Below are 12,064 nucleotides of genomic sequence, written 5' to 3'. Positions count from 1 at the left end.
ACTACTAAAACACTGATCAATTCAGTGCTTATTTACGTCGATGTAGGACAATTTGTCAATCAGTTGCAATATTCATCATTGTATTTTGAGGCCTTTCGTTTCAAATCATCTCTCTTTTTCATTAACATTTTAATATTTGCGTTTATCCAGGGGCAGGCTGTTTTCGTACGCGTTTCTTTTTAACAGGGGCAAATTTTTCAATCGAATCCATAAAATATGTTTCCCAAAGTTCAATTGCTTCATCAATAGTTGTGGCTGCTGGTATTTCATTCCAAGGGTGATTAGACAAATGAATACGAAAAACTTCCAAATCTACATTTTTAAAATTTCGGTAACTTATAATCCTAGGACTTTGCACAGATTTAAAATTCAAAATCAAATAACATAGATTGTGATCACTCAGTCCAAGATTAATTACTCCATAAGCTTTTACTATATCAATCGCATTAGTCATCATATGATCTATTAAACTCCTAGTATTATGCGTGACTCGAGTGAACTGCGTGGTATTTATTTGCTGCAATGAAAATAATGTATTTATTTCTTCGAAACGCTTCAAAACATTCGACTTATATTTCTTGCGAATATCACAATTTATATCTCCCATCACAATAATATTTAATCTGAAAGTATCAACAAAGGTTAAAACATTTTCATATATATTCATAATTTCAATTTTGCTGTCAGGAGGGCGGTACCAGGACATAAACAAAAAAGGTGTACATGATTTCGGTCGGACTCTGATCAAAATAAGTTCAAGCGAATCAGTTACATCAGAATGTATCACCTCATAAGGAATTGAACTGCGAATATAAATAGCGACACCACCGCCATTACGATTCCGATCCTTACGGATTATATCGTAATGTTGAATACCTATTTCATTATCACTTAGAATCATCCAAAAGTGTTTCATTCAAAGCTAAAATATGAATATCATTATCATATAAAAACAGTTTTATTTCTTCAACATTACGATATAACTAAGCTACGAATATTAAGGTGAGTACATTTAAAATCACTATTTTTGAAGTGGTCGTATTGTCGTGATACATCAGAACTATCATACTCATTATTGTGACTCGAGCTCACAGGAGGTGTGATGAAATCTCTATTATCGATTTTTGACTCATCGGGTATACAATTAGCAAAAGGTAAGCACTGAAAAACGCATTTTGTACATCTCCAGTCCAAAAATTCGTATTGTACATTATCATAATGTTCATTTTTTACTCCTTCACATTTTGTGTGCGACCAGGCTGAGCATTGGGTGCATTGTAATCCTCTTTGGTTGTCTTTGACTGCCTTAGTACATATAACACAGGGGTATTGCACAGTCATGTAGCAAAGATATGTAGTAAAAGGACCGGGTGATTGAAAAAATAAATAAGTAAAAGAAAAGACACAGAAAATATATATAACAAAAGATTGAAGTTACCCAAGATTTGAAAAAAAACAAACACACAGTTAATTTACTAAATGAATAGAACAAAGTTGAGAATGCATCATAATTACTTTTACACTTATTTGAAAGCAAACTCTTTTATAATATAGCGGACTGATGTGAACCGGCATAACTATACAGTGCCAAATTCAGAGAGTCATATCAAATCTAAGTCACTTTCAGAATTTATCGCACGCTTGATAGTTTTCCCGCCAGTAGCAGGGAGCAGGGCAACCACTCTCCCATCGGAAGTCCAAGCTGAAAGCACCTTGCGACACGCTTTGGTTTTGCGAAGCAGCGAAGCGTTTTCTTTTGTAAGATCTTCATCGATGCCCATCTTGGAACCCTTGAGTGCACGCCGTTTGGAAATGACAAGTTTCCTTACGCGATATGAAACGAATTTCACTATGATTGGACGAGGCTTCGTTTTGTTGCTCCGCGAAGCGCGACTGCTCCTCCCCAGAGATCCGTCCGGGTTTTCACTTTCGCTAGGGGATCCGATGCGGTGAGATCTTTCGATGTCATTCTTTGTGAGAGGTATTTTTAGGATTTCGTTCACAATGTGGCAAACTTGATCATCTGTGTTCTCGCCTTTTGACTCCTCCACGCCATAGAATCTCAGACAATTACGTCTTGAGTATTGCTCTTGTGCGCAGACACCTCGCTGAATGCTCTGAACAAGGTTGCGCTCCTTGTCAAGAGCTTTGTGCAGATTCGTGATTTCCGTTGACTGGACCTCAATGCGCTTTTCCAAGTCCATTATCTTAAGGCCCGGTCCCACTGCACTTACGGATGCAAAGAGGATGTAAAGCGTACAAAAAATCTTGCCATCCGTTGGAAAACGCTACGAATCCGCTGTGTACCCATCGCATACGTGTTTCATCCGCTCTATCCATCGAGCATCCGTCCACTGTGATTTCATCCGCGCAAAAAGTTTTAAGCTGCTTAAAACTTTTAGAACGGATGAACTTTCCGCTGTGTACGATGTAAATCCGCGACATACGAGCAACAAACGTTGTATGTCCGTGCGGCATCCCTTAAACGTCCGCCGCATCCTCTCTGCATCCTCTGGGCATCCTCGCAACTCACATCCGCTGCAGCTAAAAACGGAAAGAGGGAGGAAAGATATGGTACGTGGAACGTCTTTACATCGTTAACAGCACGTTAATAGAAAGGATGTAAGCGTATGCATCTCGTATATAAAGTATTTCGAAAGCATCCCCTCTGCATCCGCTCTGCATCCGCTCTGCATCCACTCTGCATCCGCTTTTTCTGCTATGCGTCCGTTTCGCAATTATCTCCGGTAACCCCTTCGGAGCTGTCATCCCCTTCCATCCGCTTTCATCCGCTAGGCTTCCGATGAACATCCGTTTAACATCCCCGCTACATACTACCCACGTCCGTTCTATTTCCGTTCTGTTACCGCCAATTTTCGCCAATTTTGTCAATTTCTGGAGCGGATGAAAGCGGATGAAGCCATCCCCGAAATTTTGCTCGTCCGCTGTGTCCTTTCTGCATACGCTTTGTGTCCGTCGGCCAGTGGGACCGGGCCTTTAGCCTCATTCGCCTCAACACGCTGGGCAATGCTTGATAGTTCAGCTTGCACGGTTTCACGGACAGCATTCCTGATTGCTTGAAGGAATGCATCTCCTTCAACAAAAGCTTTCATTGTCTCATCAATGATGGCTCTGACCTTTTCCTGAGTCATCGACGCGTTAGGCATGATGGCGGATGAGTTAATTGCAATGATGATATAATTCGTATGACGGGTAGAGCTATACAAACGCCCAAGTGGGAGAAGTCAGATGACAGTTGAAAATCTTAAATCCAAATAATGTTGTATCGTTGAAAATGACTCAAAGATGACAGATAAAACTCCCTTAGTTCCAAGAGTCAAATCAGTTCACACGACCATTTTCAACATGGCGCCGGCCATTCGTGTGTGTGGTGCCCATTTCAACAAGTGGTTACATGCGGAGTTTAAAATGATGAATACGGTGCATTCTCAAATGGAAACATCAGGTAGTGTTAATGTATCATAAATACTGCAAAAGTGGCCATATGAAAACAATCACTGACTATTCAAAATGTATGTCGGAAAGGTATATGCACGAGCTATTTTATACGCGGTGAGTATAGTGGACATTCACATACCACGCTTGCATATAGGTTCCAACACGTTGTACCGCCTTTGGCCGCCATACAGTACGCAATCACGTCCAAGTTCCACGATCACTATTTCTTGAGAATATGAGCTTATCCAACAAGTTTAAAACACATGGCCGCTGTGATTTTGTAAAAAATACAAAATCAAAGGAAAGTTCTCTGAGTCTATGGACGAAAATCCCAGTTTCGTCAATAAGAATTCAGTGAAAGTAGAGTGATGATTGGAGAGATTCGTGTCTGTGCGTCCGCGAATGATGAGGACTAATCTCGAACTTTCTTTATGGAAAACTGTCCAAATACCGCCAGAACTATGCACCAGATCGTTGAATTGCAATCATAAACATGCAAAAGCTCCGCTATTCCGGATCCCTTTGGATAGACTTTGTACACTTTTGAAATTGACGTATTTCCTAATATTTTATCAAAGAGTGTGCATCAGATCTTTCACTAACAAAAGCTCCCTCATAATATATGCAGAGGCGTCAATTCCTGGGGGGGGGGGGGGTGGTTCCCCATAAAAGTATTGGAGACAAACATATCATTTTGCTCCTCGTAACTCCCGAGATGTGGAAATGTTCCTACTTTTTTGATAGGAAACTGTCTAAATATTTCACCCAAAGACGACTAAATTTCAATTCTGAAAATACAAAATCTTCCTCCCGTAAGAGGGGGATAGGCATACCCCCTCCCATACCCTCCCCGTTCAGTCCTTTCTACTTAATACACTTTAGATTGACAGATTTTAAAATGTTCCATCTAAAATCTAAAGTGTGCACCAGGTCTGTTACTTCAGTTTAGAAAATGCAAAAGTTCCGTGGGTGGGAGGAGATATCTAGATACTTTCAATTAACGGAGGGTCCCCCCCCCCAAAAAAAAAAATAGTATACACTAATGGGATTGAAATTTTCCCAGATCACCTCATAGATGTGTTTACGAGATATATTCATCTGAATTTTAAAAATGCAAAAGCACCCTCTGTACAGGGATGTTGATCTTGGAGGACGGGGGGTGCGGACGGGGGAGGGGGGAGGGGAAAACATATCATTTTGATCCCCAGTGATTCCCGAAATGAGGAAAATTTTCTTGAGTTTTTTGATAGAAAACTTTCCAAATATATCTTATCCAAAATGTGCACCACATTGCAGAATTTCAATTCTGAAAATGTAAAAAAAAAAAAAAAAAAAATCTTTCGGTCCTTTTCCTTTTTTCTTTTCATATCGACAAATTCCCAAATGCTTTGTCTTAAGTGTGCACCAGGTCTGTCACTTCAGTTACAACCCCCCCCCCTCACACACACACACACAAAAGATCCACCGCGGGTGAGTGGGAATATCTTCTTTCAATCAACCCTTTCCCCACTTTGTTTCCCATTAAAAACTTTAGTACACTTTGGGGATGACAGCTTTCCGAATTTTCCATCAAAACTTTTCATTTGTATTTGTATTCTAAGAATGCAAAAGCCCGCTCGTATGCAGGGACGTCGATCCTGGAGGACGGGGGGGGGGGGGGGGAACATGTCATTTTGTCCCCCAATAATTCTCGAAATGAGGAAAATTTTCTTGCGTTTTGTCTAAATTTCTTATCCAAAGTGTGCACCAGCTTGCTGAATTTCAATTAAAAAAAAAATCAAAATCTCTCGTGCTTGGGAGGGGGATACCCCCTCCCAAACCCTCCCCCTCTGTGCCCCTTTCCCGAGCCTAAAAAAAAATCATTCAGACAAAAATCTGAATATTTCTGAGTGCATAAGATTTATCACTAACTTCTTATATTCCGAAAACTCGAAAGTTCCTTCATGTACAAGGGGAACATCCCCTTTTATTTTAATCAATCCTTTCCTCGCTCACTTCCCCAATCACAGATCAGTGGTGGTTTTTTTTTTAATTTCCCAAATATTCCATCAAATATGCGTATACGAGATATCTCAATTTCAACTTTCAAAAGGCAAAAGCTCCCTCGTACGGGAAGGGTGGCGATAGCACTCGCCCACGCCTTCTCCCTGCTCGCCCGTCCCCCCCCCCCCCCTCCCGCCTCATGCATACAAGTAGACTGTGGCTATACTTTGAACATAGACAGTTTTCCAAATATGCCACAAAATGTGTGCACCAAAACGTTTAAATGCAATCCGAAAATACAGAATGCATGTTTTGCGTGTTTTTTTTGGACTTGAAACAGTCCCACTTGTTTAGGTTAAATTTTGATGAGATTTTATTATTGAACAATTCGCCTATAAAATGGTATCATTTTCAATAAACTTTTTATATTAATTCTTAAACTGAATATCATGAACGCGACTGAGCCCGAGCGAGCGGAGTGAGGGAGGGGGGGGGGGAGGGTGTGGGAGGGGAGTTTCCCCTCCCGCGGTGAGAACTTTTTGCATTTTTGTGTGCACTTTGATGCATGTTTTTGCGTGTGTTATCGGCTTGAAACAGTCCAACTTGTTTAAGGTATAACAATATATTTTGATGTAGATTATCATTGAACAATTTGCCTATATAAAATGGTATCATTTAGATAAACTTCTTGTGTTAATTCTTACAATGAATATCATGAACGCTGTCTGTTCAGCAATCAAACAGAAAAAGCATGCACACGAAGGTGATTTTGCTTTTTTTCAGACATGAAATTCAGCGATCTGGTAAAAACTTTTGGTGCAATACGTACTAAATAATAATGGTAATAGATAGGACTTTTTTCAGGGACGTGTTAAAATCACGGAATTTAGCTCTTATTCCGAATGTGCATTACCTGTGTTGTATGTACAAAGTCTAGTGAGGTAGAGCTTCGGGGGAGGGTGTGGGAGGCAACGGCGTCGGGCGTCGCAATCACTGGGTATGCGCCCTCACTCGGCCTAGCGCAATACAGCGGGCGTACAGCACGTACACAATCGACTGCAACTCGGAGAAATAAAGACGAAACAAAAACGGCTAGAAACTAGACTAGGGGGATGATCGGCAATAGTCACCATCACCACGATTACAAGCCCATAACAAGACCGGCGCGCCTTCTCCCTGCTCACCCGTCCCTTCCCCCCACCCCCGCCCCTATGCATAGAAGTAGACTGTAGTTACACTTTGAACATAGACAGTTTTCCAAATATGCCCCAAAATATGTGCACCAAAACGTTTAAATGCAATCAGGAAATACAGAGTCTCCCTCGTGTAGGAAGGGGGAATAGGGAATAGGGCTTATCCCCTCCCACATTCTCTCATTGACAAATTTCCAGATATTTCAACAAAAGTGTGCACCAGATTGTTGAATTTCAGTTCTAAAACTGGAAAAAAAAGCTCCCTCGAATATGGGAGACGTATCTTGCCACCCTCCCATTGCTTGGTCCCCTCTATAGACTTTGTATACTTTGGGGAATGACAATTTCCGAATTTTCCACAAAAAGTGTGCTTCAGATCGCTTTATTTCAGTTCTAATAACGGAAAAGCTCCGTCTTGTGTTCCCCCTCCCACACCCTCCCCCTAAGCTCTACCTCACTAGACTTTGTACAATACAGTAGATGGTACACACTCTGAATAAGAGCTAAATTCCATGATTTTAACACCTCCCTGAAAAAGCCCTATTTATTTCTTCAATTACTTTTTTTTTTTTGGGGGGGGGGGGGAGGGGGCGCTGGAAAAAATTCCAAGTATTGCACCAAAAGTTTGCACCAGATCGCTGAATTTCAGGTCTGAAAATGCAAAATCACCTTCGTGTGGGAGGAGAAATGCCCCTTATCTATATACATCCTTTTGTGTTTGCTTTTTTTGTTTGAATTGCTGAACAGACAGCGTTCATGATAATTATTCATCGTAAAAATTAATACAATGAGTTTATTTGAATAATGCCATTTTATAGACAAATTGCTCATTGTAATCTACATCAAAATATTCTGCTACCTTAAACAAGTGGGACTCTTTCAAGTCGACAAAACACGTAAAATAGTAACAATATGCATAAAATTGCACCATCTACAACATCAAATTGCAAAAAGTTTTCACCATGGGTTGGGGACACCCCCTCCCACACCCCCCCCCCCTCGCTCGCTTCGCTCGCTCGGGCTTGGTCGGGTTCATGACATTCAGTGGAAGAATTAATACAAGACGTTTATCCAAATGTTTAATAATACTCTACATTTATACTGTTTCAAGTCGATAAAACACGCAAAAACATGCATCAAATAATTTGCACCATTTACAACATCAAAATGCAAAAAGTTCTCACCGTGGGAGGGGGAACATCCCCCTCCCACACCCCCCCCCCCTCCCTCGCTTGCTCCGCTCGCTCGGGTTCGGTCGCGCTCATGATATTCAGTGGAAGAATTAATACAAGAAGTTTATTCAAATGATACAATTTTATAGGCAAAATTGTTCAATAATAATCTACATCAAAATGCACTGCTACCTACAACATGTGGGACTGTTTCAAGTCGATAAAACACGCAAAAACATGCATCAAATTGCACCATGTACAACATCAAAATGCAAAAAGTTCTCACGTGGGAGGGGGAAACCCCCCTCCCATCCCCCCCCCCCTCGCTCGCTCCGCTCCCTCGCATCTAACCGCTCCCCCTGAGATCAAATCCTGTCTACGCCGATGATAGGCCCCACTATTTAGTAGGCCTTCACAGTGATGTCGCACAGGCGGAGCAAGAGCTGAAATACCACGATTAAGTCATTCAATTCAAATCTATGAATATTTCTTTTTCTTACTTGTTATCATTGTTTATAGGAAAAAATCCAAAATTTCACCAAAAGTGTGCACCAGATCGCTGAATTTCAGATCTGAAAATGCAAAATCTTCCTCGTGTGGGAAGGGGGTTCCACCATCCCCCCGTTCGGTCGCTCCGCTCCCTCGAACAGATATTTCAAACACAAAAAAGGTCTTCATACTTTTAAGGTCTGATTTTCCGCACAAAGTCATCTGACAAGCAAAACAAACAAACAATAACAAGAACAGAAAAGTATTCATATTTTTGCTGCCACTTTCTTCCCACTTTATATTTCATGCAAAAGAGTAAGACATTCGATCCCCGTAAAGTGTGTGTGTGTGTGTGTGTGTGTGTGGCCCCCCCCCCCCCCCAAGGCGAGCTTGTGATGGTGGTGATGGTGACTATCGACGATCATTCCCCCCACTCCTGAGTACGGATTTATATACGCCGTTGCAACATAGGCCTACTTTCTACACCTGTGGGTGTGGCCCTCTGTTGACACTTGATCGGTGTTAGATTTAACACCCATGGTGTTAAATCTAATACAAATTCATACTTAAGATTTCAACAATTATAAGAGGTTAAACTTCCATGCAGTTGTCAAGTTATATACTGAATACACTGTAACTAATACCGTATGCATTGGTATGCGTTATATATAACGATGTGCACAGAACCATATACGTTGCACAATATTGCTCGAAGGAAGTACGTAAAAGTTTGAAAAAAACACTACTAAAATTTGTTAGATAAGAGCATAATATTATCATAACACTTTCAAAATGTTAGATATAACTCATTTCGCTTCGGAATGGATTGACAGAACAAACGAAAATCGTATTGAGTTGATCAATATTTTTCAATGTAGGAACCTACACCAACCAAGGGCTATACATTACTACAAATCAAATTTTAAATTACTCAAAATAAGACCAAAGTTTCCCGTGGCTTTCATAGATTACCTTTGAGTCAGAAATCAAAATCCTTCATACCCAATACTGTCTTGTTGAAGCTGCCGTCGGATCAAGTTAATGATAAGGTGATGACACTGTTAGGTGATTTGCCGCACAAGTTGATGTTCATTGCAGATCCTCTCTAAAGCGCACTAGTCATCATTGCAATAATTGAACCATACTGAAATCAGCTTATGACTGTACAGATAGGGAGGAAAAAAACTTTAATTGTTGACACCTTTTCGTACTTGACTACATTGTACAAGAATGTTCAAATAATATGCTCATCCATGACCACAGTCTGACATGGATGAAAACTTTTACACAATAGTATACCTCACCAAAAAATATTACAATACACAAGGAGCTCTGCGACAATTAAAGCATTGTGTGAATTCTGCCCTCCAGTGGGAATCGTACCTGTACGTGATTGCACTCCTGCAAAGTGCTTAGTTTTAGCTAATGTGTTTTCCCCATTACTTCATTGAAATTAAGGTTTGATTTGACATGGGGATTTTAACATTGCTTTTGCATTGTAACACGAATATACCACATTTTAATACGATACCCATGATAAAGCAGCTTGAGGGTTTAAAAAAAAAATGCATATCCTAATGTGTAGTAAGTTATATCGTGTCTTATACTTTGAACATAAAGTTGTCCGTCAGCGAACCTGTCTTTCTCTCTCTCTCTCTCTCCCTCTCTCTCTCTCTCTCTCTCCGCTGTCTCCCCCTCTCTGCCACTTGTCTTTCTTTATTGGAATACCTTCTCTCTACACTCTTTCTGTCATTTTCTGTTACTGTAAACAAGAAGTGTTTATGCAAATGTGACAAATAATATGCTCGTCCATACGGTTTTGGCTTGGGTCAGAGATGTCACCTTGAGTTCATTGTGGGAGATATTCTATAGTGTTTGACAATGAGCATACGATTTTGATTTATGGATTGAATTACATTGTACAACAAAATGGAATATTGGGACAGGGGAACAAAATAAATTCGACGAGGCATTGGGGACTGTACAGTACTGGTTGAGGTGGGGATTCATGTTTTGAACATTCCTAAGTGAGATAATGAGAAACCTCTCATGAAATATGAAAGAGCATGTAATTCTAAGAAGGATTCAGCGTTTATTTGATGAAAATTGGTTTTCAAATGGCTGAGATATCCATAAAAGTGATAATAATAAAAGGCGACAGGCCACGCCTTTTATTAGGATCTCTTTGTTTCACCTTGTTTTTGGATATCTCAGCCATTTCAAAACCAATTTACATCAAATAAACTTTTGATACCCATTAGAATTGCATGCTCTTTGACATCTTAGAGTGGTTTCTGAATATCTCGCAAAACGGTAAAAGCTAAATCCTCACCTCAACCAGAACTGTACACACCCTTTAAACTTTATATGCACGCCATTTATTTGTTTTTTCTTGACAAAACATGTAATTTATCAAAGAACAAGTTCACATGATGAAGCTACATGATAATTCAAATTTCAAAATGAACTAGTATGTCTTAAAACCATGAACAGAATAGAGGTTTCAGTTCATTATTCCGAAGGTTCGTTAATCCGAAAATGAAATATCGTTCGTAATATTATAACAAAGGTTCTTTAGTACAGGCACATGTATGCATGACTTTACATTTCCGGATTTTTTTTTTTTATAACCTTTGGTCATGTACCGAGAAGACCACGAACATTCGTATGTGTAAGTTATTGTGAATAAAATTATGCGTGCAAAGTATTTTTTTTTTTTCGTTGCTGCTGAAATGATTGTCAATGGGTTTATAAGGTCGTTTTAAGAAAAATGCATTTTTCATAATCTTTCTTATTCTTATCCATGTGCGCTCTTCAAGTTTTTTTATGTTCCAACACATGAATTTTGAAGGTGAAAACACTTTAATGAGTTTAAATTCGTATACCTTATTAGCTAAATGTGATCGTCAATTTGACATATCGTTGCAAATGAGAGGGGGCGAGTAGGTCTATTACTTCCTCTTTTTTCAAATACTTATAAGCAAGAGAAAATATGTTACAATTAAACCTCATTCATATCATAATAATTATATTTCTGGTCAGTTTCCATATTTTTTTTTTTTGTATTCATAACACATCAGAGACGTGATATCATTTTGGTGATCCCTCGCATTCATCCCCACCTTGATTTCTATATCATTCGGGGTTAACCCGTTGAGGACGGTTTGATTTTGCTACAACACGCATTTCTCATAGACACCTGCCCGAGTATACTCGGGACTCGTCCTCAACGGGGATCAACTTTATTAAAGCCTCTGACCACCCCTCTGACCATTAGTATTATACGAACAATGGGAATCATGTGGCTTTTGTAAGGGACGAACGCAGCATAGGCCTAAATTTGATTTGATTTGATTTACTTCTGCTTAATTCCGTTACATCAGAATACTCAATGATTATGTACATGTCATTTATGACAAACAGTATATCGACACATAGTTTTTAGTACAATTATACAAGACAAATACAAACAGCTTATGGAAGGGTCTCCAAAATAAGCCGAGGCTTGACGGTATGGAGACTATATGCTTACCTACTCTGAATAGAATAGGGAATAGAGAAAGAGAGAAATAGGGAAGGGTAGGGGGAAAAGGGAAAGTTACAGGGTGTATGTGTACCACTCTAACTACTTTACAATAATAGTAATGGTAATACAATATGATAATGATATTAAAGTTAACACGTTCAGTTGCCTTTGTCGGAGTAATGACCGAATATGCAATATGAAAATAATAATGTGTGAATACAAAGTATCTTATACATATGATT

This window comes from Diadema setosum, chromosome 6 (genome assembly GCF_964275005.1).
Source record: "Diadema setosum chromosome 6, eeDiaSeto1, whole genome shotgun sequence".
Lineage (NCBI taxonomy): Eukaryota > Metazoa > Echinodermata > Echinoidea > Diadematoida > Diadematidae > Diadema > Diadema setosum.
The sequence above is the reverse complement of the archived record's forward strand: the minus strand, read 5'-3'. Positions refer to the sequence as shown.